The sequence below is a fragment of the Aythya ferina genome (genome assembly GCF_964211825.1).
Source record: "Aythya ferina genome assembly, chromosome: 3".
NCBI lineage: Eukaryota > Metazoa > Chordata > Aves > Anseriformes > Anatidae > Aythya > Aythya ferina.
In genome coordinates, this window is record NC_140298.1 from 14,440,031 (window position 1) to 14,460,721 (window position 20,691).

Sequence of the window (20,691 nt, forward strand, 5' to 3'; positions counted from 1 at the left end):
ATATCTTCAACAGAAGATACAATAACTGTATTTTTAAGTACATTTTTCTTGTAATTGCAATATTAGATATATTCACTGTACACTTCCTTGATATTTGCAAACACTAAAATGAAAGTGGTTTATAAGAGGAGAAGGGGATCATCCATGGTGTGTGTTTTTTTTTTTTTTTTTTTTTTTTTCCAGAGGATATTTATCTTTAAACAAGTTGGACAGTCTGGAGATGAAAGAAAATGCTATATAGCTCTACAGGCAGAGCCAAATACAAGTGCTCTGTACTCTGTCTCGGTGTAGGTCTTTAGTGAAAGCCCAGAGCTAAGCTACCTGGACAACCATTAGCAGGGAAGATGAATATGGGCAGTACCTTCACATTTAGGATTCGTTCTGTTGACAACTACAATACTAAATTCACATTTAGTATTCGTTCTGTTGACAACTCCACCAGTGATAGCTGGTATCACACTAGCTCAGATTTGCTTGAACATACTTTCGTCACACTGAATTACAACGTAGATCTGCTCTGACGAGACAACACCTCATTCTCTGCCCCTGCTAGATAGAGGTTTAGCCAAAGCATGCTCTTGTGGTCTCTGAGCTCTGGGTGATTGCTCGTTGTCTGACGAGCAATTCCTGCAAGGTACAGCATGTCCTAAAACCAGCACATTGCTTGTAGCCATGCCTTCCCCTGAACAGCCGCAGGAGGAAATTTCACAACTGTTTTCCCAATTGTTGTGACAGGCAAATCCAATGTCCTGCAGGGGTTGGAAGCTTTATGTGGTCCCTGCTGCCATTCTGGGGAGCTTTAATCCAGTGTCTGGATAGCTCTGCCTGTAACATTGGCAAAGTAGAACTGTGAAAGAAATGTCTATGAGGGTGTTTTCTCCAGTGACAAAAACTTGAATGCAGTGAAAGCATTTTATTCTGTGAAATGGGGGCCAGAGGCAGCAGCTGGTGTAAATCAGCACAGCTCCTTTGAAGAGACTAGGGAGATGATACTTTAGTTCTGCAGCTGCATCTTATCTTGCATTTTCAAATTAGAATATTATGCATAAACACAATGAGTTGTTCTCCTCAGTGGTGTGGGAAGTACACATTTTGGCCCTCTTGACCTGCAATCTGTTAGCAGCTTTCAGCAATTACACACTTCGTATAAATGATAAATGACTAATATTACAGAATGCATTAATTTTACACTCTTCAACCTCTTGGTAGATATTTTCTTGTGGTAAAACTATATCCTGATATTTATGAAAAGAATAAAAATCTTAAAGAAAAATGAGCAAAGATCATAGAATTGGCCTGGTACGGTTGGCAGCCTCTGCATGTTTCACTCATGTACAGCAACAGCCTAGTAAACACATAAGGGTATCTCCATCTTCTATTAATTATCTCAGGCTGAAAGGAGAAGGAACCCTACCTTGTACAGAGGTCTCATGAGAGTAATTATTTTTTATGCTAATTCTGCCAGCCAAAATTTTGGTCATTGTGGAAACAAATGCCCCTGTATTTTCCTATTATTATTATTATTATTATTATTTTAATAATGCTTTCCATTTAGGCTGTTGTTCTTGCCTTAGATGTTGGCCCTAGCAACTTGGCCAATTCCTGTCTGTCTCATGGGCTTTTTCCATGTCTTCCTTCAGGCAGACCACTGCATACCTGCACTTCCCACCATGATCAACTCCCTGGGCCATTTCTCCTCACCAGCTTTTGACTCTGGTAATTGCCCCTGGCTGTGAAAGTTTTCCCCTTCACTAAATATCACGGAGGCACAAGAACCTCATCACAGTGCTGAATCCATCCCCTTGGCTTCCTCAAATGGCCTTTTGCTCTTTGCTTTCTGTGGCAGCATAATGAAATGAGGCAGCAGGTTCATTACAGTATGCTCCAAATGCTGTTTTATGTAATGTTGTTTGCAGTGCTGTAGTTTGTTTCCTTACTGCCAGTTTCATCACCTTCTATAAAGCTTAATTCAATTGTTTGTTGATTATCTCTTTGGATTAGTGCATAAATCTCAAATTGAAGCTGCTAGAAGCATTGGTAGGGCTACAGATGTCACAAAACTTTGTCTCTCTATTTTTGTGTCCTTATCTGGGGTTACACTGGAGTAAACCTTTGCTGCTGTTGTAAAGATGTTCAGGAATGAGAGGAGAAGGCTTCATGCTCATAAAACTTCTACAGAATTGTTTAAAAAGAACAAAAAGAACAACTATGGAGAGAATTGTATATGTCTACTCTAAGTTCTATATCCTCTTTCAACTAGAACATGTATTACTTTGCATTACTTTGGTGTTTGTCAAATTACATGAAGAGAATAAATCTCTGCTCTATTTAATGTATGAGATATTATCTGAATACTGCCAGGACCATGAAGGTTTCTATTTTGAGGCATCTCTTTAAATAAACCACATTTCGTACTTTGGAAGCAAGCCAAACAGAAGTGGTTTTGACTCAAGTTTTTAAGCCAGGATCTGCCTTAGAAGCAGTTGTGTTGACCTCTGCCTCTTTGCCCACATTCCCAGCTCCTGAGAAGTCCTGAGACTTATGGAGATTATGGTTTGCTTTCATAACTTGCAAGGTGCTTTTCTCACCTCTCCTATGCCATCTGAGTGTGGGAAGCTCTCACGTTCATTTTAGGTTTTCAACATGGATCTTTAATGTCTTAGTATACGTTACTTTAAATGTTTTTTCCTTTCAAAGGTTATACAGTTCTATTATTCAAATAGTTTTCCAGGTAAAGGAAATTATATGCTATATATAGAATTAAACACAGAGGAATATTGATAATAAATTGAGATGGCATCAGCAAATGATGTGTAGACTTGTTTACAACTAGCTTTTTTTTTTTCTCTGTCATGCTTTTATGTGTTTTTACCTCCCCCCCCCCCCCCTTTTGCCTTCCTTTTTGTTATTTTTTTTCCTTACTTTTTCCTTCCTTGCCTTTCTGTCCAAGTTGCATGTTCTGTCTTACATGGTTTCTGCTCCATTTTCCTTCTGTGACCTCATGAAGGCAGAATAGAAAGCCATTAATATTAACATGTTGTCTGAAGTTTGTGATGTACACAGGAATTCAGAAATGAGCAATATCAATTTCCCAGCTATTATTGAATCTGAATTTACAAAAAACAAATACACTTGACATTTTCATCATATTTCTTTCTTAATTAAGTTTGTTGAATGCCTTGGTGCAATTTTATTTATTGGAAAATTACAAAAAGCATGTATGGAGATCATGAAACTTCTGCTTGGTCTTCTGAGACTCAAGATGCAACTACCTTCTACAAATTACACTTGGATAGGGCTATTTTTCTACCTCCTTTTTCTACATATCAGCCTTGCTTGTTTGGTGACAATGGCAAGAGCAAGTGATCTACTCTGGTGCTGCTGTTTCTTGCTTGTGCAGATGGTCACTTACTTTTGCTGGGGACTGTGTCTACAAGGCCAGTCTTCTTCTGAGAATTGATGAGGTTTCGGTAATAAACATGCCTTGATGTAATACACAAGGATTTAAATGTATATTAAAATATACTGACAAATAAACCCCTTAAATTACTTGAAGAAAAGGATTTTTGAAATCTGATTCACACTTCCTACTTGTAATGTGGCTAGTGTTTGTCATCTGACCCTTATCAGCTGATGAGAGCAACCTGTCCACTTTGTTTACATTTTCAGTCAGTTTATGGTCAAGTTTCATTGTCCCTTGTGTACATACCATCAAGGTGTCACACCACCATAGCAGCAAAACCAGGAGAGTGTTTGCTTAAAAGTATGCATCCTTTTGGAGTTCCTCCTCCAACTCTCATAACCATTTTTTGTTGACTCTGAAACTAGGTTTTTTACTTTTTAATAAACCTTTTGTTGGGTGTAAGTTTTGCTTGGTGGTGTCCCTTTAAATACTACACTCTGCCTAAATAAAAGATGGGAAGACAGATGTTGAATGAACGTTCATTGATTGCTTTCTGATTGCTACTTCAGGTGTCTTTCTTCAGCCATATAGAATGGCCATATGGGAAATCAATAGTGATGATCTTTATTATAAAGTACCAGAAGCGAGGTGCTTCACCTATACATGTTTTTGGAGAGGGAGAGGGATCAGAACCCAATTAGAAAATGCATGAAACTGACAGAGCACAATGTTCCTTTAAAATTGCTGAGGGCTGCAAAATGAACAGAAAGCTTAATGAAATATTCAGACATTTGCATATTCTGTATGTAAGTTAATCTCAGAGTTGGAGAGGTCCACAAATTTAGTACATCTTGCTTCATTTTTGTATAAAATGCTGGTAGTTGTATGCTTTTACGTGTGAAATTACAATAATTAGTGAGAAAGGCATTGGAAAGTTCAGTAAGTTCAATTATAAAGAAGTTATTGGAATTGATTCTCACTGAGTAAGCAAATAAGCCAGGGTCTGATTTGATCTCTCTGATACTTCTTGTTATGTTAAGAATGACAGTTTTTTTTTATTTTTATTTTCTTACTATTTACTTTTGAAAGAGTAGGAGTAACAATTTCAAACTCTTCAAATCATACTAAAAGGCTTCGCAGCAGACATGCAAGATAAGACAAAAAAATTCAGTCATTGAGGAGATAATGGGTTTGGGTTTTGGATGGTTAACTGTAGTGTGTGCCTAAGTTAAATGTATAGGCTACACTTGCAGAAGCAGCCATCTGCACTAGGCAAGAAAGTGAAGTTCTTTATCTACCTGCCCAGGCGGTGCAGCACAAGCTGCCACTGCTTCTCAGCTCCACTGAAATCTTTGTCAGTGTATCTCTACCCTCCTGCGGCAGCTGCAGATTTGTTTGCAATGTTTATTTTGGCATTTCTTATTTTGGTCCCCCAAAGAAATCAAGCAAAACTTGTCTCTAGCCCATATTGTATTATATGGGAAGAGATGCCACTTCTTTCTTACCCTAATCATATTTTATGATTCGTCAAAGGTTTGGTGCAGTCGTAGATCTGGTTGTACTTCACCCTTTGATTAAAGACAAGTCTTCCACATCACCAATTCCATTTCAGTCTCCAGATTCTTAACATTTAGATATGTAGGGCAAAAAATAACCTCTATATCCTGTTGTAAAATCCAGGAACTGTTTCATTTTATTTTGCCTTTTATCTGACTTTTTTTTTAATCTTTAACAATGCCTGTGCTGTAAAAAGCTATATGGAACTTTCTGCATGTTTATCATATATTTATCATCTCAGAGGGGTAAAAAGTCATCTAGTTCATATTAACTGAACTCTGTGGTTCCCTGTGGTCAACAGCTGGATGACAAGACATCGAGTGTACATTAGGCAGCTTTCTAATTAAACATCTTCATTGCATCTAAAACACATAGTAGCACTTCCTTGCTAATAAAGTACACTGCAGTCAATTTGTTGCAGATACCACATTGCCACTCCTATTCCAGACCTCTTACAGTCTGTTGCAAGAGTAGAATACAAACATAATATGTTGTAAAAAGTAACATTTAGCTGTGATTTTGCAAAGTGTTATGCTATTTGTTTTAAGTGTCATGTAATTATCAATTCATTTACTACCTATTGTAATGCCATGAATCATAATGAATGTATTTGCATAATAGGTAGTATCACATGAGCTCAATTATAATTCAGTATTAGCTAAATGTACCATGAAAACAAAATGTTTCCCATAAAGGTAGGCTGGGGTTGATATATAACCTGTCTCATACATGGTGTATCACAAAAGCTGTCAAGGGAAATTGTTCCATTTGTGGACTTGCTCTCAGAGGGAACTATTTTGCAGCTCTGAACTTCATATATTTCCTCTTCCACCTCCAACCCCCCATATTTAAATGCTCTGTGGCCATGTCAACCCTGCAGATGAAGTTATTGCACACAGCATGCTCAGAAACTTGTCCTTGCTATTTAGTTGATATGCCAGTGCTCTGCTAGCTCGTATCACAAAACAGTCTCTGCCCAAAAGACTGAAATTATTGCTCCAGTGATACTCTGAGACCTTCACACACTGTACTGGGTGACTGGGGACTTGTCTCCAGAGGGCTGCCTGAGCTCTGTGTAGGCTTTAAAACTCTTTGATGCCAGACATAACTTCTTTTTAAATAAAAAGGTCTCTAAAATGACATCTGCTCCTTCTCGGAATAGGAGTCAGCTCTACCTCACCGTGTTGCAGAATTTGATATGAACATTCTCCCAGCTGCATCAGTTACTTGGTTTGCTCAAGTTACGTTGCCTGTGCTGTCCACCACTTACTGATTATCACAGTCAGTTGTCACTTCTCTCCCTACTGTGTTAAAAGCAAGGTCTTCCTTTCAAAACCAGACCCAGCCCATTGCATATACCCTAGCTTGAAGAACTGCCTGATGTCCCTTTAAGTAAAGAACAATGTTATCAGCAGTCCCTGGTTTCTGTACAGCCTGGCATTGCAGATCCTGCTCTACCTCTCAGTGTTTCTAATGGGTGATCAAAAGTGATCCACCAGGGATATGCCACTGGGGAGGAAATGGCTTTGTACTTGCATTAGTCATCATTGGCAGTTCAGCTACCAGTATTCTTTCTCCACCTTTCCCCTTCTTTATTTTAGAGCTGCTTCTCCTACCCCAAATCCTCTCTGCTATATCTTATAGTTTAATATGCTTTTATTACATGAAGATTTATGTAAGCTGATATGAAGCACGTATTACTTTGCATATAAAATAAGTGGTCCCTTTCAGCTTTGGTTTAATGTGTTTTGAAGACATATGGTCTTGCAATAGCAGAGTGGGTAGAATAACCCAAATGTGAGGAAAAGCCAGTTTCTGAGATGAATGGCTCATACCACTCATTTGGTTCACTTACAAGTTCAATGTTTTTCGTTGCAGAAGCAAGAGTTGCTCGTGCGGTTCCAGTTGCCTTGCAAATGATTGTTGTGTGAACTGCTGTCTATAACAGATGTGTCTAATCCCACTTCTCACTTTTAAATGTATCCTATTTCAGTACAGAATGTGAAATGCTCACTTTCTGGCTAGTCTAGTTCTTTTTTTACTTGTTGCCTTCAAGTTAAATTAAATATACTGATATTGTTGAGGAAACAAGAGAGTTATTTTCCCAAATATAGTATAGTTAATGGTGCCTCGAGGATTATTTAGCCTGATCTACATTCAGGAGACAGCACTGCAATGGCAAAAGGCTAACACAGTTGGCAAAACTTAATTTGTTTGGACTCATGTCACCATCGGCTTTAAAATGTGACAGGAGAAATACATCGTAGGAATTGATGAAGTAGTGACACATTTGCACAATACTACAACTCTTTACAGTCACTTAGGGCAGTGCAAATGCTCCAGTGTTACTACTGGGAATGGTGCAATGTTGCTGCTGGATTTATGTAAATTTAGAGTATTAAAAAGTGAAAGACTAAACGTGTAAGTATTATAAATGTTACAAGGGATCTGTATGATATTCACATAACAGACATTACTGCTAAATGTATTGTTTGTAGTCCCCTTAACTGGGAAAAGCACTGGACCTGACAGAAGGGAGTTGTCTATGTACATATACACAGGCTGGTGTACCTGGCACTGGAACTATACTTCAGTAAGAAAGTTTTTCCAATGCCTGTATATGCACTAGGCCAGTTTGTCAGATAGTAGCATCTCCAAAGAAAGTTGCTGTTCTGAATTTGAAAGGAAATGCTTTCTGTTTAATGGAAATATCAATTTATGTTTTCATAGTTCTCTTTGGCTTAGTGCTAACTATCAGACAGGAATTTCTGGGCTTTGTTCCTTAATATGAAGTTTGCAAATAAGGATTAAGAGAAAATTAAAAGCTAATGTGCACATGAATTTCTCAGGGGATTATTCCGTGGTGTTTGTATTCTTTATAAGGTTTCTGTTTTAAGCATGTATCTTTGAAATGCACCTTATTTTTATTTTTTGTTCTTGTTTTGTTATAAGTATCCTTTTTATAGGACAACCGCTTATTCAGGTTAATCACAGTTGCAAGGATCCTACTATGTAGGAATCAAACTTACTGGATGATTGCATTTGCACAGCAGATGTAGTACTATCTTACGTAAGACTTACAAGTCTTATGAAGAGCAGCTGAGGGAACTGGTGTTGTTTAGTCGGGAAAAGAGGATGCTCTTCTCCAGAGGGAATCTCTTCCCTTCTTGCACAAGCTGTTAGCTGCATTCAAGTGATGGGGCTACCAGCTGTCCGAGGCTGATTAGGTCTCTCTCTTACCACCTCTCACCTTGCATGAGACTTCCAACAATGGCATGAAGAAAGTTTGGATCAATTTATGTACTTTTTATCTTGTGTGTCCCTGTTATCCTTTCGTGGAAAGGCAGAAGGTTGTGGTATGTTTGAATCCTAACTCTGGTATATCATTTAAGATCCCTTTGTGATGACAACTCTGAAAATTGTCGATTCACTGAATGAGATGAAAAGGAACAGACCTGTCCTAGGAATCAGAGCCTGGGAATTAAAATCTCCTTCATGTGCCATATGAAGCTCAGTGTAATTTTTACTGATCCATAAAAAGTGAAACTATGCAAAAACTCTTCCCGCATGATTGTAATTATGTGCTTTTCTTCCCCCAAGACTCCCTCTTTAGTATTTTGTATTGCTGTTAAATGTTTTGAAAAGCCTCCTGAAAATTACGTGGAAGTGTCTTCCATTCACGCTATGGCTTCTGTGATGCTAGCTGTAAATCTGCTAGCTGGGGGTCAACTAAATTAGTGGAAAAGTTCAGTTCTGCTCTTCTATCTTTATCTCATTTGGGGGCAGAAAAAAAAAAAGGAAATACTTCTCTAACATTGGCAGCTTCTGCATCAATTGAAAATTGTTACTGGTTGCACTCATTTGTTGACACAACAGTATTTTGTCCATATAGACATTGTGTCTCAAATGGGAAGAAAAACATTATCATTTGGCACAGGCCTTGAAGTGGTGCAAAGGAAGAAGAGGAAGAAATAGCTGCATATGACCTAGAGCTAGGTACAGGCATTATAGCTGGTCATCTGCACTTTTATTGAACTAACTCTTTTCAATATGTTTTAGTTCACTAGTTCTGATGAAGGTTCGTTTTGCAGATGATACTGCAAAGAGAAGCAGTTGCTTCCTTGTTTTTAGACAGACTTTCTAGATGGGATATTTCCACCAAGAGTATCTTTCCTTAATTTTCCCTGCTATGGTACATCAATCATAAACATCCTGAAATAAAGCTCTCCAAAATCATTTGTATCATGGGACCAGTAACACTGCTATATAAAATTTTAAAGCTTAATGAAAGTATCAGTGTAGTCTAGTATAGCCAAAGCTAGAAAATACCTTCTCATCTATAGTTTTTTTTCTCTTCCAGTTTTCCTTTACAAGCTAGACTTCTTCAAGCTCTGGTTTTGTACTCAGCAAAAATGCCTGGAAACCTAAAATTCAGCAACCTTCTGTCCCCCCAGATATGACTAGCATAACTTTCTGCATGCTTTGACAGCAAGGGAACCAAATCTTATACTGTGGTGAGACATTAGTACCTAAGTGAGGAGAGCACCATGTGAAACCTTGCCTGGCCTGCTTTGTGCCTAGTTAGTGTGACTTGTTCACAAGCCTTGTCACTTGCACAGCTCCAGCTTACTGCACAAGGAAGTGATGGTATACGCTGGCAAACTGCGTGAGGCTCTAAAAGCAGAGTGAGTCCTGAAAAGCCCTATTAAGTGTCCAAGACACTCACTGTCTGCTGCTCCACTGGCACACCAAAAAATGCAGTTCAGGCACATTTATTTCTTCATTTATTTTAAAGCTAAGCTTTGCATGTGGGACAGAGCACATTTAAATTAATTATGTGGTTTTGAAAATACTCTGTCTGTCTAACACTATAGCTGTTTGGTAGGTCAAGCTTGGGCATTTTTCACCTTAGCAGTGACCCTGATAGTAAATTTATAAAACCATATCAAGGATGTTTAGTTTCCTGTGTCCAATAAATTTCTGTGCAGTGCCATTTGTAAATGGCAGCAATAGTGAAAGCCTGCAGGAGAAGCTTTTCTTGCCTGCCTGATGTGGTTTCTAATTCTTGGTCCTGCAGCTCTTTACAGACATCTATTGTGTTATGTTAGTTTTAGTCTATGGGTGGCAGTCACTTTCTAAATTTCTTGCACGATGATTGCAGTCTTGCCTGCACTAGCCTTATCAAATTTGCTGTTAGTAACACACATCAACAGGCAATCGATAAAAAAAAAAAAAAAGAAAAACACATTATGTAATTAGCTCTGATTTAAAAAAAAAAAAACAACTCTGCAGCACAAGCAGATGTTAAATGAAAGCTAATAAAGTGTGTCATCTTTAAATAAGGGTATGCCCTGTGATTTTAGACTGGACAAACTCTGAGCCACAAAAGGCAATTTCCACAGAGGTCTGCATGCTTCGAAATAATGAAATAATCATGCAAGCAATGCATACAGGAGCTAAACCTGAATAGTCATTTCAGATCTCTGCAAACACTTGGAGCTTGTTAGAAAATGAAAGAGATACCAGGCAAAGGCAGCAAGCAGTGCAGCTAGCAAACTAACAGACTACTTAATAGTAAAGATACACTATCAGAGTCCTGGCCATTTCTATAGGTTTTCATATGTCTTCACTGGAAGTCCAATGCTTGTCTAAATAGTGGCTCATTTGGTGCTGGGGTGGTGCTCATTTACGTGACTTTTATTCAAGAAGCGAGAATTTAAACTATGGGCTATTTCATACTGTGAAGGAGAGCACAGAAGATAGAAATAATGTAACAGCTGGCTATTATTTATTTATTTATCTATTTTACTTGTTCCACTAATAATCTCACACAATAACACATTATACTACTGCAAGTTATTTTTAGTTTTTTGATTCCTTTATATTTCTCAGCAATATTAGTGACAGGGAAATCTCTATGGTTTGAGACTGTATCCCTTTTACAACTAATAAGTAACTGTCCAATCTCTAAGCTGGCTGTTAGTGAGAAGAGAGCCAGTCCAAAATAGGAGGAGGGGAAAATCCTAAATTCCACCAAAATCAATAGAAATAATGGACTGGCTCTGCCTCACAAGTAACATCGTGAATTAGGTATTGCAAGGGCTGTGCACGTGCTTTGTCAGGAAAACTGTGTTTTTTCACAGGCTTAAAATTCTTCTTGGCACTTCAGTAAATAGACAGCACTAAAATTTAAATGTCATGAAACAGATCCCAAGTATCCTGCAGGTAGTCACTTTAAAAAAAAATATATATATATACAGCTGAAACACTTTTATTTACTATATATATTTTGGACTCCTGAGAGCTCACGTTTTTTAGCAATCTTTCCCTGAGTCCCTAAAGGCTGCAAATTTATTCTATTAAAAAAAAAAAAGAGAGGAAAAAAAAAAGGCAAAGCTAGGAATTTCAGGTAGTGATATATACAGGTGGCTTTTAATAAAATTTTATTAAATGTGATAAAAATGTTCAGAAAACAAAATAGCTGAGAGAAAATAACGTTAAAAAATAATAGTTTTGAGCAATCACCTTAATGTTCATGAACAATGAATATTATCATCACATTAATAAGAAGAACATCATATTTGAATTGTTAAATCCTATTTTTTTTCATGAATGTTTGTTTTCATTATTCAGCTACCTTTATTTCCTTCCCTCAGGAGGGGAGGTGGCTCCTTCACAGATATCATTCTGTTCTCCGTGCCTTTTGATAATGATCTAAAAGGTTATTGGAATAATTTGTCACTCCTGTGTGCCTGAAAGCTTGTCTCCCTCAACACTCTAGACCAGGTAAAGACTGGAATTATAACTAATGCATTTCAGAGGACTCCAAATATTGTTTTAGACTTTGAAAATGCAAAATAATTAGACTAAGTTATGGTATGTCAGAACTTTCGTAGAATCATATAATCATAGAATGGTTTGGGTTGGAAGGGACCTTAAAGACCATCTAGTTCCAACCCCCCTGCCACAGGCAGGGACACTTCCAACTAGGTCAGGTTGTCCAGGATGTGTCCAACCTAGCCTCCAGTGATGTGACAACCACAGCTTCTGTGGGCAACCTCTTCCAGCGCCTGACCACACTCTGAGTAAACAACTTCATCTTAATGTATTTAATCTAAATCTCCCCTCTCTTAAAACTTTCTGGGGCTAGGAAATGAGGAAAAAAAAAAATCAGAAGTTATTTTGAATGAGCTTTTTTTCTGCTATCAGTAGAGCATCCCTTCAAAAGCTATGCTAAATAGGAGTACCCTAAAATAAAAATGTAACTCAAAAGACTTTCAGTCAGCCTAGACAAATTTTGAATGGTATTTATGACTTAGTGGACTTCATCATCTGTCTTGTCTATACGGTTCTTGCATCTGCTGGCATTCATTTATCATCAGAGCTCTTCAACCTTGTTACCATCAGACCATGCCTCACCACAAAGTGGCTTCTTTTCCCTCTTTATCTGGGTGGCAGAAAGTAAATGCTATAACAAGATATCAACAGTGGTCACAAGTGACTATTTAGGAGGAAACAAGAAACATCAGTGGTAATTTAGCATCTTCCTCTTATCTCTCTTCAGCACAGCCAACAGTCTGACTCCTCAATGGAAGATAGATTGAAGCATGAAAACTAAAACTAAATAAGTATATTTATTGGATTATTTTTTATCATAATATTTTAACTATAGAATGATACTGCTAAATAACCTAAAGGCACTATCACATTAACCTTTCTTTGCTGTTTCTCAGTTTATTGACTTTCATAAAAATCCAGGCATCACACAAAATAACTAATCAGATTCAGTGAGCAGGAGGGCTGTGAGACGGCATTTTAATCAGAAATGGTGAAGATTTCCAACATTTCTCTCTCTGTGTTAGGGGGTGACATTTTTAAATGCTCAAAGGGCATGCAGGTACTCAACTCCTGGTGAAACAATGTGTGAATGTGATGTTCAGCTCTGATTTCTGTTCTTTATCGTAATAATAATAAAAATACTTATTATTATCATTAGTTATTTCAGATCTGGATTTTTAATGCAGTAATAAGAAAATATGCCAGCCAGCGACACTCCGAAAAAAAATCCACTCAAGGAACTGCAACTACAGAGCTCAGCGCACACACCTTCCAGTAATTGTATTTTATTTAAGTAGAATATACAGACATCTTTTAAGATCCCCTTGTTATGTGGCTAAATAAATGCAGCTTTTTAATTATATTCAGTATAATTTGGTAATTACTTGGTTTCAGAAATTGCCTGAACTTCTTTTTATACTCTTTTCATGCACATACGAATGATTTGAGTGCTGCAAGTGTGACTGTCTGCTGAAAGAGAGAATTTCAGAGTCCTGAGAAAGCTGAACAACTCTAAAAAGCAACATTGACATTTTCAGAATTATTTTGTCCAGAAGATACTTTCTGCTTGCTCATTAAGGAATCAGTATTAGGAGGAGGTTGATGGTCAGCTTCTTATTCTCTGGGAGGAATGTGCAGGTCTCAAAAAGATTTAGTTTTCTACCTGAGGAGAAATAAAACTCATTCATTTTATAAAGGCTAAACTTAATAGTCATGGTCACAAATTGTGAACTTAGTGTTTCAGGAAATGTATGTAGCAGAGGATGGACTTGATGTGCAGAGATCAGCCATGTCATTGAGAAGATAAGTTGCAGTGGTTGGATACTAGTTGAAATGTCAAAAAAAGTGGTAGGCATGATTATATTGTTTTAGATTATGACCACAGACAAACGTTCTTCCATACAGATGGACCTGATGACTTGAACAGTTGGCTACTTGATAGGCTTGGAAATAGAAGGCTATGAAAGCACTTAAGCCCATCTGAAAATTTCACTGTGGATGTTAGATCTGTAAGGTAAATCTGTGTTCTGATGTTAACTGAAATTGGGCTCCCTCCACTTGTTTCCTCCTTTTTCTAGTCTCTTCCAGTTAAACTTCTTTACTACTAGAAATTTCTAATCTGCAATAGAAGGGTATATATGAAATTTGAGTACTCTGATTTTTGTTTTGTGTCTGGGCATAATCCCAAATTTATCTGTTTAGAACTATCATGTTTTTACTAGCTTTTGATAAATCACTTTTTTTTTTTTTTTTCTTTCCATTCTGTATCCTGTGATCACAGTTCGCAAGAAAAAATTTTCTGTTCAAAATAATAGTGCACTGGGGAGAAGATTTAATGTCTTAGATTATCAGATCTCTGAATTTATCCAAATTAGGTCAAGGCATTAAGTCCTAAGAGCAACTTTTCTTTTTTTTTTTTTTTTTTTCCCCCCATTTTGAGTGTCTCTCCTGCTTATTGTAAACTAAGCCAGTAATAAGCCATATTCCTTCCATGTTCTCTTCCATATTTCCTACTGTTGTACTGTGCAAGTGATAGTTTAGTTGCATCTCTGCCTCGACACTACATACTAGAATGCATGAATTAACTACTCAATACAGGATCTCAAAGACTGAAGTGTTTCAGGATGGCAGCATCACATGTTAAATTCATGCCAGTATGAACAACATATAACCCAATTAGAAAGAAGTGAACAGAAATTGAGTGAGATGATGGCTCACCGATTAGTGACAGGAGGTAGGGTGGGGATGGATGACAGCAGGTGAAACTTCACCTTGTTGTGGGGAACCTGCAGCTTGCTGGAGATTAGGTACAAGAAATAGCTCAGAGGGATTTCTTTCAAAACACAGCTGTTAGCTGACACTGGTTGACAATCCAAGGCAAAACACTCAGATATGAAGTGTTCTACCTTACTTATTGTACTGTAAAATGATTTGTCTGTCAAGTGCACGCTTTGGCAGACAGACATGGCATAATAAACTTACCATAAAATATCCATGTATAGCAAATGCCTATAATGTCAGTTACAAAACTAGTTCAAAGTTGAAAAATATTTACAAAATTTTTGGCATGCCTATGTTAAAAAGCTTTTGATATATTAAAGTGATGAAAGTTTTGTTGTTGTTTAGTTTTCTTTTTGTGCTTGGCTAAATGCTTGGCTCAAATTTGCCTTTTTTTTTTTTGTGTGTGTGTTTGTGCGAATGTTACATACTTTTGTAGAACTGAAAGATGGTCCAATTGCAACTGGATGAGCTAAGCAAACATATTGCAATGCAAAGCAATATATCCCCCCATCGCAAAGAAACTGCGTGGCATTTGATGGAGACTGATTAGCCTTAAATCCTATAAATACATATTCTGTAACACTGAAGTTTTGTGGAGTGAGCTCATAGAGAGACAGCTCTGTGCACTCTTGAGTGGGACATGTTTCATGAAATGGAACAATATCTTTTACCTGTAGGACTGTAAACTAAACGTTTTGAATTGTGGACATGTATGCAAGTATATATACTGTTTTCAAAACCATGACAGGGGAAGATTGTTGATTTTGCTTGAATTTTATTCTTAAAATTAGGCATCTGCTCAAAGGTTTTCTAATCAAAAGGAAAAGGCTGAATCCAGTCTATTGGTTTCAGAGCAGTATGAGAGGAATGAACTCCTGACCTTTATAGGGAGAGATAGCAATAATTCAACCATTTGATCTTTGATCAATTGTTGTATTAAAAAAGTGATATAAAAACTTTTAACACACAGTACTTGAATGCCTACATTCTTCTGTCTCCTTTTGTAATCATCTATCATTTCCACTACAAAATGAAACAATGATAAAGATATTTGATACATCAAACAACAGAAGCAGGTTATCTGAGGCCTACATAGCACTTGTAAAAAGATCAGTGTACTCCACATAAAAGATGCACTGAGATTCATGAGTTGGAAATTAAACTTCATGCTGATTTTAACAAAGATTTTAAGATAAAGCCAAAAAGCTGTCATCTATATCATTCAAATCAGTTACTTGAATATTCAAGGCTATTATTTATATAATGGATAAAATTCAAAATATATACAATTTCTTTAGGCATCTTTCTTTTTTATTTTGGCTAATCTATGCAACTACGCAGTTAGGAAATAGAGTATATTATTGTGATCTTGTGCAACAATGCACATTATAAGAACTTTGAATAGCTGTGACTTGTTTGTTCTGAAAGATACTATTCCAAAGGGGCTCTGATCAAAACTTTGTAAAACCTACTAGTATTTGATCACTGGGTTTGGTCTATTGTGACTTTGTATGTTGAGATTCTGACTCAGAAATTCAAAGGCCAATTATGTTGGTTATATACGATTTCTACCACAAAGAATAAATTGGCCAGAGCAAAACTCAGATAAACTCTTGAGAAACATGTTTGATGGTACATATTCTGGATAAATAATTTATTCAACTCTAATTGCAGGCACTGAGGAATTATAAACCAGATTTTTCATGTTGAAATGCATACATAGATATACTTTTAAGATGCAGAGATTTAAAAAACGAAAGGGAAAATGATGATTAAACTAATCTGACCTCTTGTGTAATGTGGGCTAAGGAATTACAGTGGTTCTCACTTCAAATGCTAAATGATTGTGTTTTGTTTTATAAATGTGTTATGGTATGAGTTTCACTATCAGAAGCTGGAGGAAACTAAAAGGGAACTCTCCTGAGTTGCAACGCATATCAAATGACCTCCCTGACTACTATGTTTTGCTGAGGTTGACAGTGTCACAACAAATAGGGTTTGGACTCCATGTTGAAAAGGTGAAACAATAAAATTAGCAAACGGGTTTTGCAGAAATTCTAAAAGTGTTAACACAGTAAAACATGAGTCAGCAGTGATTATCAGTGGGGTTTGTTTGTATTATGACATAAATGTTAACCAGAGAAGGCATAGTAGAATGGAAGCAGATTGCTAGTCAAATGAACTTGACTGTGATGGGCATCTGCAGACTTCTATGTTTCTATGCCAAATAGGATAGTCAACTTAATTGTCTTCAAAGCGAGTTGGGCATTCATTTCAGTTCTTTGTTGGCATACATATTTCCCAACCTGCCAGGCAGCTCTGTTCTTCAGTCATGTACAACTGTTACTTGGGACAGTCTTGCTCCACTGAAGTGTTATTTTTTGAAGACAATGAATGAGGGGAATTTGTATTTCCATGTAGCTTCCTCTGCCACTGTACTGTGCCGTGTTGCCAGTATCACTTTCTCACTGTAGCAAATATGCTGTTTCTACTCACTTCAGATTCCCAGTATGATTGCACATACCGGCTTTATAAAGAAATGGCAAGAGGTAAATCAAAAAGCCAGTAAGGAACTATGATATGGCTCAGGATTTTTATTTCATTTCAATGTCTATATTTAATTTTTAAACAAAATTTTAAAGTTCTAGGAATTACATGTGTGCTTGGCTGCTTTTTCTTTATTATTATTATTATTTTTGTTGTTGTTCAAGGAACCCTTTTAAATGAGGCAGTGCTTGCAGATGCATTTCTTAATTAATTGTGAACACGTAGTGTGGTGACAGATGCAGAGGATGTTGCCTTTATCCTGATCACATTAAAATGAGTTGTGTTGAATATTCTATGATGCTTGGGGAAATTGCTTAATCCTATTACTTCTTGGAGAAGATTGAGTGCCTCCTAATGTGAAATACGAAACCTCACCGCCGCACAGTGCAAATGCTGCCTCTGAGAGTGCAGCACAAAATGTATAGGATTTCTTCTAATGTGAGTCAACAATGATTTCTAGGCTTGTTTATCACATAAATGTTATCTGGCAAATTATTAGACAGTTGCTATGGAAACAAAGGCCTACTACTAGAAGGATTTGTTACCATAAGCAGTTAAGACAATGCTCAGACCTGCATTCCTGCTGCAAACAGTCAGCTCCTAAGGATGGAAGTGACAGATAACAAAACACACTGATAACAACAATACAGAAATATTTATCAGCTGGCCTTTTTTTTTTTTTTTTTTTTTTTTTAGCAAATATATAGATATATTATAAAGGTGTGAGAACACTAAAGGAAAATGCTTTTTATCTTATTTCATGTGGTTCAAAAAGAAAATATAGATGTTGGAATCTAATAGAGCACAGAGGGTAAGACATATGGAAGGCCTGGACAGGCTTATATTGCTCCTCTGTAGTGTTTCATGAAACAAAATGAAAAAGTATTCCATCTGGAGGAAATATTAATTGCTGGTTTTTGAACTGGATAGAAAGAAAAGCAAGATGTTTGGAACTGGTGTTTTCTTCCGATGAAAGGTATAATGGAAATATTTGCAAAAAAGGAAACAAGTCCTTCTTGTGGAAAAGATGATCTACAGCCAGATTGCTCTTGATTATATTCCTTTGTGGAGTGGCAGAAGTGATATCTCCACTTTCTGTATTTATCTAGTAAAGAAAGGCAAGCTGCCTCCAATTTCCACGTAGATTTCAGTGACCTTAGTGCTTGTAATATTCTAAGGGGTTTCATAATATTTTGTGTTTGATCCATCCTCTGAATAAGGCAGTTATCTGAACTTCTCTGCTGTCATTTTGGAAGACCTAGTCTTTAAATTTGTAGAAAAAACCTTGGAAGATGCGAAGGCTGTAAGTTAAATAATCGAAAGCTATAAATCCCCCAAAATAAAATGTCATTTTGTTTTTCCTGTCTCATAATTTTGAAACCAATAGCACATCTACTAGGCTGGGTTATTTTTATCTTCTTAGAGCCAGCAGTCCCATGATTCTCATGAATGTGATCAGTATTTTTGTGAATATGATACTAACATTTTTGTATGGCAGCTTCCAGCAGCATGGTTTTTGGACTGTGGAGCGTGAAGCAGCATGCTGCATTAAGTGCGGGTAGCAGTTACAGGCATATGAGAGGGAGAGTCCTGTGGCAGCAGCGTAACTGAAATGGGAAGTCAGATTCCAACAAAACAGACTGTAGTGGCAATTGACACCAGCTGAAGTGATTTCCCAGTGCCGTAAGCATATGGGAAAATGTGCAAGAAATATAGCCTGCTACACAGCTGGGCAGAGAGTCTGTCATCACCTGTGCAATATGCACAAAAAAGACAAAAAGGTGACATTCATTGTGTGATTTTTTTTTTTTTTTTTTTCCTAGTAGCTATGGGCAGGAAGAGAACAGAATATGAACAGGCTATTGATCTAAAAGCAAACAGGATGGCTGTTTAAATTAGATGCTCATACACAGTCTAACACATTGCCACGAATTATGTTCTAGCAATAAAGGAAAAGCCAGAGGCACTGGAGGGTTAAAATACTAAAGCAGATGATTTATAGAGCTGAATTTCTATGCACCGAATGCATACGTTAAATGTGTGGGAAATGCAAAATGACACAACTTGTGCTAGAACCAGCAAAAACAGACAACGATATCCATCACTGGGTTAAATCCTATCAGACCTTTAGCAAGAGAACAAGTTTTTTTGGTGGGTTAGAAAGAGCTAAGGAAATTTTAATACTTCATTCAGGGAACACAAAAACTCTCAGCAGAATATTGAATTGAGTTTAAAAAAAAAATAAATCTCAGTTTAGCCACATGGTTGATGCCCTAGGACAGATTCCCCCAGTCCAAAGAAGCAGAAAAAGAATTGCGTAGACCTGTTGCTTTGGAAACTGCTGAGCAAAGAGAAGAAACAACAGGATGGATGTATTAATTTTTTTTTCATTTCAGGAGAAAAATGAGGAATTAAATACATTAAAAGGAAAGGGGGGGGGGGGGAAGAACGCTCTCCATCACATATAAAAGACGACGTTTCTGGAAATGTGATTGATGCCAAATATATCTGTATATACATTTATATATATGCATAGTTATATTTTATAATGAACGTAACAGCAGGGTTCTGGCAGCTCTTTTTAGCAAACTGAACTAGTCTTTGTGTGTGTTCAGCACCTCCTTTGGGGAGACAGTTTCCTCCTGCTGCTGTCTGGATCATGTTCAACACCTGAGGTGTAACACATTTTTGAAGGTATAGAGGGCTTTAGGTTTACACAGATGAATTTTTTATCTGGGGACAAACAGAAGAATATACACCCAAAGGCAATGAGACATTTTGGGAAGGATGAGAATTTTGGCTTCAGCTAACTACATGTAGATATGCAAATTGTGTATGATAGAAATAAGATTCATGAGACAGAAATTAATCTAGCAGCATGTACAGGTAGATCTTAACTAACACACTTGTCCCAGTAGTCAATGGAAAATATACAGAGTCCTTATTTTGAGAGATTTTAAGGGAATTTGGGCCATATCTTATAGGCTTTGAGATGAGATGGCACAGTGATAGCTCAGTGAATGAAATTCATGACCTCGAACATGCTGAGATGAGGTCTTCAAAACTAACCAATGGAAATACCAGCTTAATTTCTGAAATTCTATTTATTATTATTATTATTATTTTATTTTTTTTCTCTGAAACTAAGGCATGTGTTTGCTGCCTTCAGTTAGGTGCAGTGTAAAACTGGAATATCATAGTTTCCAAAGGCATCCCACAGAGATTACAGGCTTGTCCTTTCATCTCAGCATGGAGTCAGTGATGGTTCTGTGACAGTAAAGGCAGCAGGGGACTGAAACAGGGAGTCTGGGGTTAAATTCTCTTCGCAGTCAGAGAAAATCAACTCTATATTACCTGCTGTTAGAAAATTATCTATGCCATCCCCTTACACATCCCAAGAGCTCATTCTTATTCATTCCTCTTGAAACTGGACATCAGATTTAAAAGAATCCAAGGAGGAATTTTCAAGGAGAGAAAGCAAGCGTGAGCTTGACTTAATGTCTGGGAGTAAGAAACCTTGGGGGAAAAAAAAAAAAGAGAAGTGCCTAGAAAGATGGTCCATTTAG

General features: G+C 37.1%; 2 long non-coding RNA genes across 4 annotated transcripts in view; both read left to right on the top strand.

Moving 5' to 3' along the window:
• The window catches only part of LOC311433680, a 476,332-nt gene that overhangs the window by 129,024 nt on the left and 326,617 nt on the right, over positions 1–20,691 (top strand). The gene's annotated exons all lie outside the window — the stretch shown is intronic.
• The window catches only part of LOC311433682, a 28,629-nt gene that overhangs the window by 5,164 nt on the left and 2,774 nt on the right, over positions 1–20,691 (top strand). The gene's annotated exons all lie outside the window — the stretch shown is intronic.